Source organism: Chiloscyllium punctatum, chromosome 23, assembly GCF_047496795.1.
Source record: "Chiloscyllium punctatum isolate Juve2018m chromosome 23, sChiPun1.3, whole genome shotgun sequence".
Lineage (NCBI taxonomy): Eukaryota > Metazoa > Chordata > Chondrichthyes > Orectolobiformes > Hemiscylliidae > Chiloscyllium > Chiloscyllium punctatum.
The window spans coordinates 59668124-59684738 of record NC_092761.1 but is presented as its reverse complement, the minus strand read 5'-3'; positions in this window follow the sequence as shown (position 1 = coordinate 59684738).

Genomic DNA, 16615 nt, shown 5'->3' with positions numbered 1-16615 from the left:
GGCTTTTTAGGTATGTGAAAAGAAAAAAAATGGTTAAGACTAAAATTGGGCCCTTGAAGACAGAAATGGGTGAATTTATTACGGGGATCAAAGAAATGGCAGAAGAGTTGAATTGGTACTTTAGATCTGTCTTCACTGGGGAAGACACGAGCAATCTCCCAGATGTAATAGTGGCTGAAGGACCTGAACCGAAGGGAATTTATATTAGGCAGGAAATGGTGTTGGAGAGACTGTTAGGTCTGAAGGCTGATGAGTCCCCGGGACCTGATGGTCTACATCCCAGGGTACTGAAGGAGGTGGCTCTAGAAATCGTGGATGCATTGGAGATCATTTTCCAATGTTCTATCGATTCAGGATCAGTTCCTGCGGATTGGAGAGTGGCTAATGTTGTCCCACTTTTTAAGAAAGGAGGGAGAGAGAAAACAGAGAATTATAATCAGTTAGTCTGACCTCAGTGATGGGAAAAATGCTGGAGTCTATTATAAAGGACGAAATTACGACACATCTGGATAACAGTAACAGGATAGGCCAGAGGATGCATGGATTTATGAAGGGGGAATCATGCTTGACTAATCTTTTGGAATTTTTTGAGGATGTAACTCTGAAGATGGACAAAGGAGATCCAGTGAATGTAGTGTACCTGGACTTTCAGAAAACCTTTGATAAAGTCCCACATAGGAGGTTAGTGAGAAAAATTAAGGCACATGGTATTAGGGGCAAAATACTAACTTGGATTGAAAATTGTGTGGCTGACAGGAAACGGAGAGTTGTGATAAACGGTTCCCTTTCGGAATGGCAGGTGGTGACCAGTGGGGTACCGCTGGGATCAGTGCTGGGACCGCAGCTTTGTACAATGTACATTAATGATATAGATGAAGGTATTAAAAGTAATGTTAGCAAATTTGCTGATGACACAAAGCTGGGTGGCAGGGTGAAATGTGAGGAGAATATTAGGAGAATACTGGGTGAGCTGGACAGGTTAGGTGAGTGGACGGATGCATGGCAGATGCAGTTTAATGTGGATAAATGTGTGGTTGTCCACTTTGGTGGCAAGAACAGGAAGGCAGATTACTACCTAAATGGAGTCAAGTTAGGTAAAGGGGCAGTACAACGAGATCTAGGTGTTCTTGTACACCAGTCAATGAAGGTAAGCATGTAGGTGCAGCAGGCAGTGAAGAAAGCTAATAGCATGCTGGCCTTCATAACAAGAGGGATTGAGTATAGAAGCAAAGAGGTTCTTCTGTAGCTGTACAGGGCCCTGGTGAGACTGCACCTGGAATATTGTGTGCAGTTCTGGTCTCCAAATTTGAGGAAAGACATTCTGGCTATTGAGGGAGTGCAGCGTAGGTTCATGAGGTCAATTCCCGGAATGGTGGGACTATCTTACGCTGAAAGATTGGAGGGACTGGGCTTGTATACCCTTGAGTTGAGAAGGCTGAGAGGGGATCTGATTGAGACGTATAAGATTATTAAAGGATTGGACACTCTGGAGGCAGGAAGCATGTTTCCGCTGATGGGTGAGTCCTGAACCAAAGGACACAGTTTAAAAATAAGGGGTAGGCCATTTAGAACAGAATTGAGGAGAAACTTCTTCACCCAGAGAGTGGTGGCTGTGTGGAATGCTCTGTCCCAGAAGGCTGTGGAGGCCAAGTCTCTGGATACTTTCAAGAAAGAGTTGGATAGAGCTCTTAAGGATAGTGGAATCAAGGGTTATGGAGATAAGGCAGGAACAGGATACGGATTGAGGATGATCAGCCATGATCATAACGAATGGTGGTGCTGGCTCGAAGGGCAGAATGGCCTACTCCTGCACTTATTGTCTATTGAGATCCCACTTCCAGGTCTGAGACAGACGGTCCCAAAGTCACACAACCCTTTGAGAGAAAAGAATTCTTACCCTTCTTGCTCCACATTTAAAACCACATAGTTCCTCAACATGCCCCCTCCACCCCCAAATTCTGCACCTCCTTCTCTATTTAGATAAAGGTAAAGTCACCATAGTCCCTACTGTCACAAGGGAGACATCTGAGGGTCACCCTGGCTCAGGGAGGGAGCTCAGCCAGTGTGGGAATTGAAGTCACACTGTTAAGCATTGCAGCATTACATCCAGCTAACCTTATCTAAGTCATTGATATCAATTGTAAAAAGCCCCAGCACAGAGCCCCAGTTCAGAGCCCCAGCACAGAGCTCCAGCACAGAGCCCCAGCTCAGAGCCCCAGCACAGAGCCCCAGCTCAGAGCCCCAGCACAGAGCTCCAGCACAGAGCCCCAGCACAGAGCCCCAGCACAGAGCCCCAGCACAGAGCCCCAGCACAGAGCCCCAGCACAGAGCTCCAGCACAGAGCCCCAGCACAGAGCCCCAGCACAGAGCTCCAGCACAGAGCTCCAGCACAGAGCCCCAGCTCAGAGCCCCAGCACAGAGCTCCAGCACAGAGCCCCAGCACAGAGCTCCAGCACAGAGCTCCAGCACAGAGCCCCAGCACAGAGCCCCAGCTCAGAGCCCCAGCACAGAGCCCCAGCACAGAGCTCCAGCAAACACCACTCCTCACATTCTGCTCTTCAGAAAAAGGTCCATTAATACACACCCTCTGTTTTCTGCTGGCCAGCCTGTCTTCAGTCCAGGTTCCTCCTCCAACCTGTATGCCCTTGTGCAGCGGGGTCTCATGTGATACTTTGTCAAATACCTTCTGGAAATTCAAGTACATCCACAGGCTTCCCTTTATCCATATTGCACTTTATCCCGTCAAATAAAACTCCAATAAATTGATGAAACATAACTTCTCTTTCACAGAACCATGCTGATCCTTTCTGATTAACTTGAGTTTTTCCAAGTTCCCTTAATGTTCAATACTAGCAGATGTGAAGTTAACTGGTCTATAATGTCCTGGTTTCTGATTCCCAGCCTTCTTGAACAGGGGCATTATATTTGCAACTTTCCAACTGAATGGAACTTTTCCAGAATGTATCAAACTCTTCAATGTTAGCACCAATGCAACTATTACTTTATCATCCTGGAGGTGGTTAAAGTCCATCAGCAGGCTGTTAAATGGTGTACTGGCATTGATAGTGGGTTGGCTGACTGTCAGACCACAGAGAGTTGGGATAAAGGGATCTTTTTCAGAATGGCAGCCGGTGACTGGTTGCGCAGGGGTCACTGGTGGGACAACACCTAATCACGATCTGGATGAAGGACCTGAGGGTATTGGTGCTAAGTTTGCAGATGACACAAAGTAGAAGGGACGGGTATGTTGAAGAAAAAGGGAGGCTGCAGAAAGACATGGACAGGTTAGGAGAGCAGGCAGACAAGGACAGTTGGAATACAACGTGGGAAAGTGTGAGATTATACACTTTGGTAAGAAGAGTAGAGAAATAGACTATTGTCCAGATGGCAAAAGGCTTTAGAAATCTGAAGCACCAAGGAACTTGGGAATCTAGGTCAGGATTATCTTAAAGTTAACATGCAGGTTCAGCTGGCTGTTAGGAAGGCAAATACAATGTTAGCATTCATTTCAAAAGGGCTAAAATACAAGAGCAGCGCTGTACTGCTGAGGCTGTATAAGGCACTGGTCAGAGTGTATTTGAAATACTGTGAGTTGTTTTGAGTCCCTTATCTAAGGAAGGATGTGTGGCAAGGTGTCTGGGGGAGGTTTATAAAAGGACTTGTCATATGAGGAGTGGTTGAGTACTCTGGGTCTGTTTAGAAGGATGAGGGGATCTCACTGAAACTTGCCGAATACTGAATGACCTGGACAGAGTGGACGTAGAGAAGATGTTTGCAACAGTAGGACAGACCAGGACCCAAGGGCACAGCCTCAGAGTGAAGGGGCGACCCTTCAGAACTGAGATGAGGAGGAATTTCTTCAGCCAGAGGGGATTTGTGGAGCTCATTACTGCAGGAGGCTGTGGAAGCCTGGTCATTGAGTGTATTTAAGACAGAGATAGGTAAGTTCTTGATTAGTAAGGGGATGAAGGGTTATGGGAAGAAGGCAGGAGAATGGCTTCAGAAACATAGCAGCCATGGCAGACCAGATTCGATGGACTGAATGGCATAATTCTCCTCTTATTTCTTTTGGTTTTATCCAGTGACTTGTCACCTAACAGCTCTATTTGGCTCAGTTGTGGCAATCCTCCCCCCCAGGGGCAAATCACTGATCACTGTCTAGCCTGTACATGAAGGATGAGCAAGATCCATGAATCGACTGGTGCCTAGCAGCTTGTGCAGATGAGTTCTCATTCAGAGAATCAGAGATTAACTTGGGAGAAAGGAGTTAAAAATCACACGACACCAGGTTATTGTCCAACAGGTTTATTTGGTAGCCACAACCACCTGATGAAGGTGCAGTGCTCCAAAAGCTAGTGCTTCCAAACAAACCCGTTGGACTATAACCTAGTGTCGTGTGATTTTTAACTTTGTCCCACCCCAGTCCAACACCAGTTCTTCCAAATGGAGAAAGGACAATTAGGGCACAGGAGGCTGTGAATCACAGATTGAGCAGCAGAGGGCAGCAACAGTCTACAAAACAAATCTCAGTCAACTCGCTCAGGTTCCTATTGCATCTCATTACTTCGATGTAAAGAATGTTGGAAAAAGCACTTAAACCAAATAACACAATATAAATACCTTTGAAGAAATATATAAATACCTTTAACCTGCAATGGAAGGCCTATAGCTGTTTATTTCAGCTGATTATATAGGATAACGCTCATTTCACTGTTGGAATCACGCTGTTTATTTATATTTTTTAAATCAGATTTTAGGTTTCTTTTCCTTCCACTGTTGAGGGTTCCTTCCTGAAAACAGGGAAAACATTTAACCAACCACAACTTGAGCAGGTAGCACTGAGTTGACTGCAGGGTTCAGGATGGGGATGTGGGGAAGGGGAAGTGATTGCGATGTGGGACTGGGATGCGGGGGCAGGATGTGGTTTGTTTTTCACTGCTGTCCCTGAATTAGCAGCTCTACACCAGCCTTCACACTCTCCCAGCTGAGTACAGCTTGGGTTAGAACTAACAAATCTCTGCCAGTACGGTTACAACACTGATGTCCACCAGACACTATGGAGAATTGCCCAGGTATGTCTTGTACATAAAAAGCAGGAGAAATCCAACCTGGTCAATTGGAACAGTGTCATCAACAGAGCTATCAAGCAGCACCTACTCAGCAATAACTTGCTCAGTGACACCCAGTTTGGGTTCTGCCAGGGCCACTCAGCTCCTGACCTCATTACAGCCTTGGTTCAAACATAGACAAGGGAGCTGAATTTCAGAGGGGAGGGGAGAGTGACATCAAGGTCACATTAACTCATCTCCTAACTCACCAAAGACCCAGTCAACCATGAGGCACAAGTCAGGAGTGTGAGGAATACTGAAACCAAAAGAGAAAATGCTGGAAAATCTCAGTAGCATCTGTAAGGAGAGAAAAGAGCTGACGTTTCGAGTCTAACTGACTCTTTGTGAGGAATACTCCCCACTTGCCTGGACGGGTGCAGCTCCAACAACACTCAAGAAGCTTTGACACCATCCAGGACAAAACAGCCATTTGATTGACACCACACCCACAAAACTCCACTCTCTCCACCACCGACGCTCAGTAGCAGCAGTGTGTACTCTGTGTAAGATGCACTGCAGAAATTCACCAAAGATCCTCAGACAGCATCTTCCAAACCCACAACCATTTCCATCTAGTAGGGCAAGGGTAGCAGATACATGGGGAAATCACCCACCTTCAAGTTCCCCTCAAGGCCATTCACCAACCTGACTCGGAAATCTATCACCATTCCTTCACTGGGTCAAACTCCTAGAATTCACCCCCTCAGGGCATTGTGGGACAACCCACAGCAGGTGGACTGCAATAAATTAAGCAAGCAGCCCACCCCCACCTTCTCAAGGGGCAACTAGGGACGGGGCAATAAATGCCGGGCCCAGCCAGGGACACCCACATCCCACAAATGAATTTTGAAAATTTCACTACTTCCACATGGGGCCGTCTGGGAAGGTCTGAAGATTTGCTTCGGCATGACAACTTTCCAAAGGAGCTGCTCACGTAGTCACTCAACAGCTGGAAGAGTTAAACATTCAAGAAAATGATAGTAGAGAACTCCACGGCAAGGTTGAGCGTGAAAATAGGGATGGTGGGTAAAGCATTGCCCATCTAGTCAAATGGTGATGGTGGCGAGAGATTACAACAGTGAGGGTGAGCCCAGATCTCCATGGGGCTGGAGTATGAGTCACACTGAGGCAGTTAGACATTGCAGTGGGTAAGAGCGATCTGTAGGAGCAACTCTGAGCCCAGCTTGAACCAGAGAACAAATAGTTATCACAGATTCTGTGTAAATTTCTTAGGTAGGCAAAGGGATTGTTGGAAAATGGTGCAGTTTACAGGCTGGGAAAGCGAGCCACAAGTGAAGTATTCAGAGCTCAGACCTGCTACAATGATGGGGCACAACTGCAGTAAAGGAATTCAAGGGATATAGAAGGAACTTCAAATGAGGTTGCAGACCTGGGTTGTGTGGAACTAGAATTAAAGTGACCAAGGGAAATTTAGAAGTCTGAGCAGTTCAACAGAAAAAGAAAGTTCCGAGATTATTGGGGTTGCAGAAAAAGCAAGAGCTCTCTTACTGAAAGTATGTTTAAGGTGGAAAACGCTCTTTGTTAAAACTGTGCAAAGGGAGGTGCATACAGGAAATAAATCCCCAACATCAAAATAATTAACATTTCGAGTTGCAACTCGTGGGAGTCATTTAGGAAAAATGAGTGAAGGAATAGCAAAAGATTGCAGAGTCCAGGATTCAAATCAGTAAATCCATTAAGGAAATGGGAATCATTTAGTGGGGTTTAGCCAGCAAAGCTGTAAAATCTGGGAGAATCTTGCACTTTATTCACAAAAGCACGAGGAAAAGCTTCTACTGCATTCTGTATTCTGGAATTAAACCCCTTTAATGAAAAGAAAATACGTGATGAAAACATGGCATCAGAAATAATGTAGAAAGATTAAATATCAGTGATTCATCAAATAGAACACAACCAGAACTCTATTAACAAACATATCGAGTTAGACCTCATCTACCACCCCCTGAGAAAAAGAACAGGAAATGACATCACCACAGGAAATGACATCACTAACCCAAAGAAACCCAAATATATAAATAGAAAGCAGGAATTATCAACAGTGCTTTGCCCAGAGGCTCACTAAGATGTTACCTAGTATGTTGACGAAATGTTTGGAAATGAACCTTCCAGCTCAGTGGGCAAACCTAGATCCAGAACCTCAACCTGAGCTACAACTCTTCTCAAAACTCAATAGAACACAAAGTTGGGTACTGTTGAGAAAACAATTCTTAAGAAATAGAACTGCATACAAATTATGTACGAAATCAGCTGCCGTTGATAGTTTGGCTGACAGTATCATAGCTTTCAAAAGTAGCTTAAAAAAGCAACAGATACTTTTGCTGAATTTCTAAAAGCCTTCAACATTTACTTTAACCTCTGAACAAATCAAAATACTGGAACAGCAAGAATTAAGAGAAGAATGTGGCATCTGGGGAATCCATAAATAACTTCATTAATTGTTTCTTTAGATTAGATTAGATTACTTACAGTGTGGAAACAGGCCCTTCGGCCCAACAAGTCCACACCGCCCCACCGAAGGGTAACCCACCCATACCCCTACATCTATATCTACCCCTTACCTAACACTACGGGCAATTTAGCACGGCCAATTCACCTGACCTGCACATCTTTTTGGAGTGTGGGAGAAAACCCACGCAGACACGGGGAGAACGTGCAAACTCCACACAGTCAGTCGCCTGAGGCGGGAATTGAACCCGGGTCTCTGGCGCTGTGAGGCAGCAGTGCTAACCACTGTGCCACCGTGCCGCCCATTTCTGCAGATTAGTGGAGATATAAGACCATAAGACCATAAGAAATAGGAGTGGAAGTAAGGTCATTTGGCCCATTGAGTCCACTCCACCATTCAATCATGGCTGATGGGCATTTCAACTCCATCTACCTGTATCCCCTTAATTTCGTGCGAGATCAAGAATTTATCAATCTCTGTCTTGAAGACATTTAACATCCCGGCCTCCACTGCACTCCGTGGCAATGAATTCCACAGGCCCACCACTCTCTGGCTGAAGAAATGTCTCCTCGTTTCTGTTCTAAATTGACCCCCTCTAATTCTAAGGCAGTGCCCACTGGTCCTAGTGTCCCTGCCTAACGGAAATAACTTTCCAGCACCCACCCTTTCTAAGCCATGCATTATCTTGTATGTTTCTACTAGATCTCCCCGGTACCTTCTAAACTCTAATGAATACAGTCTGACTATGAAGATTTAAGGTCACAATTCATAACAGACGCAATTGTTACAGAAATTACTGATGAGTCTTTGTCAGATTTATTACAATACAAAGAAGATTTGACTCTAGAGAAATCCATTTAGATAGGGAGTGAAAAAGAAGTCTGGAAGCAACATAGATAAATCCTAAAAGTACAAGATTGATCTTATGGCAGAAAACCAGAATCTATTTAGTTCTTAAGGTATAAAATCAGAAAGAAGACATGAGCAATCAGTACAGTGAGCAAGACAGATACTAGATGCTAAGAGCATCAGTGCTATGGGGCAAAGAAATCTTACAGCCATCAGCAGTGCCCAGTTTTTAAAAAGAATGCATTTTTCTGTAAGACAATGAGTCCTTCAGAAAATGTGCTGAGTTAGAACATAACCACAGAACAGCACAAAATGAAATAACTATTCACACAGAGTGGTAGAACAAGCTGCAATAGATAAAAACAGCCACAGATATTTCTCAGAGAAATAGTTGGTTCAGTCCTAACCTTTTGTCAAGCAGATGTTTAGTTCAATGCCAAAAGTTCCCTAATGCTTGACACAGGGGCACTATGTTATCAGACAGTGGACACTGGTTGAAGATATACTGTGTACAGCCTACATGGTCAAGAGGTATAGTTCTAAAGGTATGCAACCAGCAACTCTGCAATGTAAGGAGTTTTAGATGCGAGGGAACATGTAAACACTTTATCATCAAGAACTCTCACTCTTGAGCAGGCACACACGCTTCCTCCTACAAGGTGGTGAAGAGGTCAACCAGAGAATTACAAGGAATAGGGATCCCCTTAGTTATTTAATGGATTTGGGAATTTGAAGAAAGATGCAAAAACATTGTGTCTTGAAGCATCCAGGAAGATTCCTCATTCTTTCATGAGACAAGTTGAGAAACAATTTGAGGAAATTACCAGAATGGGTGTCATTTCCATGGCAATGAAACTAACCCAAAATCAATGAGTCTGTCTGACATTTAGCTCAGCACGTTGGTGGTAAGAGAAGTCCACCTTATGCCTAAGGTGGATGACAGTTTCACCAAAATGTCCAAAAGTAAAGTTCAAGCAAAGTTGAACACCAACACTGGGTTCTGGCAGGTGGCTTTGAATGTGTGATTATGATTGGTTGCCACTTTAAGAGCTCTATTTTGGTGCTTTTGCTGGAAAAGGTTGTCATTTGGTCATCTTTAGTTCCCAGAGACTTCCACCATGTAATATCCAACACCCTGACAGATCTACAGGACATTGTGTTCCAAGTGGCTGACCTGTTGACACAAAGTGAACCAGCTGATCAGAGAGTACGTACCATTTTAAGTATCCACTGGCTGAAGGGCCAAACCTAAATGAGAAATATCCAGGAAAATAGCCCCAGTCTATTCAACCTCTCCCAATAGCTCAAACCCTCCAACCCTGGCAATACCCTTGCACATTTTGTCTGAACCTTCCCGAGTATAACAACATGTTTCATATAGAAGGGCGACCAGATTTAATAAAGATTCCAACTCAGGTTTATCTATGAAGTGGTCTAGGTGCAGAGTAACTACAGAAGCTGCAAGCACAGCAGACTGTCCCGAATGACAGTCACCAGCCTTACTGGGTTACTTATTGAGCCTGTCTATAAAACCGAATCACATATTCAATCCACAGCGACCTCTACTAAATACAGCTGGAGCAGAAGAGGGGCCTAGACTGGGTCACCATCCATTGGAGTAGGTGGCCAGATCAAAGACGTAGCGCATGAAGGTGCAGTTTGAGCACTGTCAATAATTCTTGACTCTGGATGGATCAGAGGGATAAGACAAATGGCTGGTCATTCCTGCTTGACTTCCAGACACAAGACATGAGATGCAGAGCCAGATTTCAGTCAGGCCTGTGATGACTGGGGACCTGAAAAGCGATTGAGGCTCCTGCACTAAATGAACGACATGGTGGCTCCGTAGTTAGCACTGCTACCTCACAGCGCCAGGGACTCAGGTTCGATTCCAGCCTCGGGTGACTGTCTGGGTGGAGTTTGCACATTCTCCCCGTGTCCGCATGGGTCTCTTCTGCGTGCTCTGGTTTCCTCCCACAGTCCAAAGATGTGCAGATTAGGTGAATTGGCCATGCTAAATTGCCCATAGTGTTCAGAGATATGTAGGTTAGGTGCATTAGTCAGGGGTAAACATACGGTAATAGGGGAGGGAAATGGGTCTAGGGTGGTTACTCTTTGGATGGCCGGTGTTGGGCTGAATGGCCTGTTTCCACACTGCAGTGGTTCTAGTGTTTATTCACAGCCCAGATCAAGGAGAGCACTTGGTGGTCACCAGGTCCCTCATCAGATCATTGGCGTAGACCAATTCAATTCTGGCAGAAGACAGAGGGTGGTGGTGGAGGGTTGTTTTTCAGACTGGAGGCCTGTGACCAGTGGAGTGCCACAAGGATCGGTGCTGGGCCCTCTACTTTTTGTCATTTACATAAATGATTTGAATGCGAGCATAAGAGGCACAGTTAGTAAGTTTGCAGATGACACCAAATTGGAGGTATATTGGACAGCGAAGAGGGTTACCTCAGATTACAACAGGATCTGGACCAGATGGGCCAATGGGCTGAGAAGTGGCAGATGGAGTTTAATTCAGATAAATGAGAGGTGCTGCATTTTGGGAAAGCAAATCTTAGCAGGACTTATACACTTAATGGTAAGGTCCCAGAGAGTGTTGCTGAACAAAGAGACCTTGGAGTGCAGGTTCATAGCTCCTTGAAAGTGGAGTTGCAGGTAGATAGGATAGTGAAGAAGGTGTTTGGTATGCTTTCCTTTATTGGTCAGAGTATTGAGTACAGGAGTTGGGAGGTCATGTTGCAGCTGTACAGGACATTGGTTAGGCCACTATTGGAATATTGCGTGCAATTCTGGTCTCCTTCCTATTGGAAAGATGTTGTGAAACTTGAAAGGGTTCAGAAAAGATTTACAAGGATGTTGCCAGGGTTGGAGGATTTGAGCTACAGGGAGAGGCTGAACAGGCTGGGGCTGTTTTCCCTGGAGTGTTGGAGGCTGAGGGGTGACCTTATAGAGGTTTACAAAATTATGAGGGGCATAGATAGGGTAAATAGTCAAAGTCTTTTCCTAGAGGGCATAGGTTTAGGGTGAGAGGGGAAAGATATAAAAGAAACCTAAGGGGCAACGTTTTCACACAGAGAATGGTACATGTATGGAATGAGCTGCTAGAGGTTGTGGTGAAGGCTGGTACAATTTCAACATTTAAGAGGCATTTGGATGGGTATATGAATCGGAAGGGTTTGGAGGGATAAGGGCCGGGTGCTGGCAGGTGGGACTAGATTGGGTTGGGATATCTGGTCGGCATGGACGGGTTGGACCGAAGGGTCTGTTTCCATGCTGTACATCTCTATGACTCTATGACTCTATAACTTACTGCCATCGATTATTTTTCATGGTGTGTGGAGGTGAAGGCATTAAATTCCCCCTGAATGGGATTAGCAGGTTCTTGCATGAAATGTTTGCGACACACAACATGCCTGATTCAAACGCTGGAACATTTTGGAGAGTTTGTTAAGGAGTGTTTCAGCTGATTTGCCGCCAGTTCTGAATGTGAAAATATCATAATCTCGCCCACAATCAAATGGAGAAGCTGAACATGAGGACTAGACAGCCATGTCACCTTTGAAAGAAATGCTGATTTTTTTTACAGGATTATTAGTTCCAGTCTGGTCAAGTACCATCAGAGGGTGTTGATAGGCAGGAAGCTAAAGACTCAGTTGCTCATGTGACTATGACACCAACGGGACTATGAACCTGTAAATAAGAAGGAGCTGCCCTGCAACATGCAGGAGGCCAGGCAAGATGGCTGACACATCTGGGCTATGAGCAATAGAGATGGAGGCTGGATCCTAACAAGAAGGATATGGTCATCCAAGGAACTGCTTTCCAGCAAGGGCAGTCCAACAAATTCCTTTAAGCCTCAGAAAAGTGGTCCAACCATGGCTAACGCAAAGAGTAGAAATTGTGTTGGATCAAAGGGAAGGGCTTAAAACCTTCCCAAAAATAAACCTTAGGGTTAGGAGGATTTTAGAATTGAGCCAAGAAGGACCAAAGATTTCTAAGGAAAAATAAAAGAAATCATTTTGGGAGTAGACTAGCAAGAGACATTTAAAAAAAAAACCATAAATGTTGCAGGAAATAACTTGTCTGGATTGAGATGAGGAGAAATGTTTTCACCCAGAGTGTGGGGAGCCTGTGGAATTCTCTGCCAGAAAGGAGTTACGGCCTAAACATTGAATGTTTTAAGGAAAGAATTAAGTTTCGTTCTCAGGGCCAAATGGATCAAAGGATGGGGTAGGAAGAGGGGACAGGGGACTGAGCTGGAAGATCAGCCACGATCATATTGAATGATGGAATGGGCTTGAAGGGCTGAATGGCCTACTCCTCCTCCCTCTTTTACATTTCTATGTTCCTATCAGTAACTAGAACGAGATGATGAAACTAAACATGGGGCCATTAGAAGCCGAGGCAGCTGGGATTATAATGGAGAATGAGGAAGTTACAGAGATACCGAACACAGGCTTCACTGCTGAAGACACAAAAAAGTATTCCCGATCTAATGGGAAACTAAGAGTCTAGAGGGAATTGAAATACTTAAAGAAATCAATATGCTAAAGAAACAGTATCCAAGAAAGCAATGGGAATCAATGATGACAAATCCCTGGATCTGGAGTCCTTTATTCAAGGGTTTCCAAGAAAGCTGCTGCAGAGAGGGCTTTGGCCTTGGCTTTGATCTTCCAGAATTCCTTAGATTAGAGAACAGTTCCTAAAGGAGGAAGAGGGAAAGTGTGGGACTATCAGCCTCAGATCAGCAGCAGGCCAAACATTAGAACCAGGAATTATTGTCATGGTGGCAGAGAGCTCTTCAAAAATCTTCATACGATTAAGCAAAGTCGCTGTGGGGGGCTGAAAGGAAAATTGCGTTTTATAATTTTTTCAAATGTTTTGAGAATGTTTCTGAGATGGACAAAGCTGGAACCAAAGGATATGGTGCATTTGGGTTTTCAAAGAAGCTTTTGATGCCTTAGTATATCAGGGACATTAGCAAGGTTTAAAAGCTAATTAATGGACAGTGAGAATAAAAAGGTTAATTTTCATGTTGGGAGACTGACACTAGTGGAACACCACATAGATCTGTACATCCAGTGTTCAGTGATGTGTGGGTTAGGTGCATTAATCAGGGGTAAATGTAGGGGAAGGGGTCTGGGTGGGCTACTCTTCAGAGGGCCAGTGTGGACTTGTTGGGACAAAGGGCTTGTTTCCATACTGCTGGGAATCTAGAAGCCGCGAGTGTCCTGTAGTGACTGACAGAAAATTAAAATACATAATTGCATAAACCCGGCAGCAGAGTGGCTCAGTGGTTAGCACTGCTACCTCACAGCGCCAGGTTCAATTCGGCCAACTGTCTGTGTGGAGTTTGCTCATTCGCCCCGTATCTGTGCAGGTTTCCTCCAGGTGCTCTGGTTTCCTCCCACAATCCAAAGCTGTGCAGGTCAGGTTGATTGGCCATGCTAAATGTGGAGTAATGGGGAGAGGGTAGGAGACTGGGTGTGGGTGGGATGCTCTTTGAAGGATCAGTGTGAACTCAATGGGCCAAACGGTCTCTTTCGGCACTGTAAGAATTCTATAATGACTTTCTATGTGAGAATTTTCAGCCATGCTGAAAGATTGAAGAATTTAGGATCATTGTTCCTGGAGAGAAGGCTAAGAGGGGATTTGATTGAGTATTTCAAAATCATGAGCAGACTGGACACAGTAGATGGGGGAACCTGTTCCTGCTTGGAACAAGACCCAGAGGGGCATAGGTGTAAAGGGATGGGCCAAGCAAGGGTGACATGAGTCAAACCTTTTTCACACAGCAAGGAGTTTCGATCTGAACTTCACTTCCTGGAGCTGTGGAGGCAGAACCAATTGAGGCATTCAAGAGGATATTGGTTGTTGTTTGGGGAGTAATGGTACGTAGGGATATGGGGAAAAGGCGGGAGATTAACACTGGACAATAGAGCTGGTGCAGGTACGATGGGCCAAATGGCCTTTATCTGCAGTAATAATTGTGTAATAGTCTTTTGATTCTGATCTACGACAGGAAGACAAATGACTTTATTATATGTAACGTCTAAAGAATTGAAGTATAAGCCTTACGACAATGATAGAGACATTGATGAAACCGCAAGGAGGGATAATGTAGGCAGTTTTGACTTCTAATCAAACAAGGGACAAATTGCCCTGGATGTATAACATTCTTAATCTCATAATGTTGTTAAAAAAAACATATATGGAGTCTGCTGTGGTAAAGTAAGTACTAATTTTAATAAAGAAACATCTTACTGCAGCTTCATCTTATCACAAGGCTGCTAGAGAGTGAGGTTATACAACATCACATCAGTCTCTGCGATAACTTTCCCCATCTCATTGTCACATCACACAGACAGACTGAAGCTACAAGAGTGAATATAATGAAGGTTCACTAAACGGTTCCTGTGATGAAGAGAGATGGTGTAGATTAAATCTGTATTCTCAGAGTCTAGAAAGATGAACAGTGACCCATTTGAAAGGTGTAACACTCTTCCGAGATTTGATTGAAGAGATGCTAGAGGCTTTCCCAACCAAGAACATCAAAAAGAGGTTCGCCATTTAGATCAGAGGTGAAGAGCTATTTTTTTTTAAATTATTGAATGTGGCCTTCATTATCTGGGTCAGTGTTTATCGCAGCAGTGAAGAGGCAAACATGTTACTGTGGGACTGGAGTCACATCAAGGCCAGTCAGGATAAGGATGCCAGACTTCCTTTTATAAAGGGCATTATTTATTTTGATTTGATTTTGATTTTGTTGTCACATACACTCAAGGAGCACAATGAGAGGTGTGTAATGTCATCACACAAAACACCATCCAAGGTACAAGTACCTAGGTACAGAATCTCAAGATCAAAGTAGAAAGACAGACCACAGTTAAAAGTAAACATTGCCTTAATTATAATATAACATAAAACATTTGAAGTCAGATTAAAAGTTACACATTGCAGATCTTGTAATGTGTAAGTAGAAAATTAAAAAGTTGGAAGTTCAACCATTATGGGCGGCACGGTGGCACAGTGGTTAGCACTGCTGCCTCACAGCGCCTGAGACCCGGGTTCAATTCCCGCCTCAGGCGACTGACTGTGTGGAGTTTGCACGTTCTCCCTGTGTCTGCGTGGGTTTCCTCCGGGTGCTCCGGTTTCCTCCCACAGTCCAAAGATGTGCAGGTTAGGTAAATTGGCCTTGCTAAATTGCCCATAGTGTTAGGTAAGGGGTAGATGTAGGGGTATGGGTGGGTTACGCTTCGGCGGGGCGGTGTGGACTTGTTGGGCCGAAGGGCCTGTTTCCACACTGTAAGTAATCTAATCTAATCTAATTACAGTCTTTCTTAAGTGCTGAGCCACGATGGGATCGCACTTAGAGGCATCACCAAAGGAAGTCCATGCTAAGGTCACGCTGAGTTGAAAGACCTCCACAATGGGCCAAGGGTCTGCCTCGCTGAGTCAGAGGCTGGATTTCCAAGGCCAGGGAAGGGAGAAGCAGGAAAACAAAACACAAAAGAGAAGAAAAAAGAGAGACAAAAGAAATGGACGCAAACAGAGGAGATGAGTTCTGTTGGGGGTCCCACTCCACCACCATCTTGTTTGACATGAGTGAATCCTGGTAGGTTTTGACAATAACTGATGGTGTTGACATGGTTAACATTAGACTCGTTTTTATTGAATTCTGCCATTGTGGGATTTGAACTCAAGATCTCAGAACAGCAGACTGAGTATGTGGTGTACCAGTCCTGGGACTATAACACTGCCTCCCCTTAAATTTCTTCCCTTAAAGTGTTGTGAATCTTTTGGATTCTTTAATATTGAAGGGGAGCATCAATCAGGATGGCCTCCTCTGACTCCTTGGAGGAATGGGTGAGTGGAGATAGTGGAGGAGGTGGTTTGTTTTCCCCAGTTATGGAGGAGATGACAAAAGTGGCAAAAATGCCACCTATTTCCCAGAAAGGATAGAAGGGCATTCCTCATAACCACAGGCTGGTTTGTTTAACAGCAACAGAGCATCAAATATCAGCAACAATATCAGGAAAAACGGGCACTTGGAGAGGTTTGAGTCCATGAAGGAAAATGAGCAGGGTTTTGGAAAAGCCCACATGCCCTTGATTAATCAAATTGGAATTTTAGTAGGAGAGAAGGGAATGTGGTCAATATTGTCTCCATGGACTGATGTGTTTGA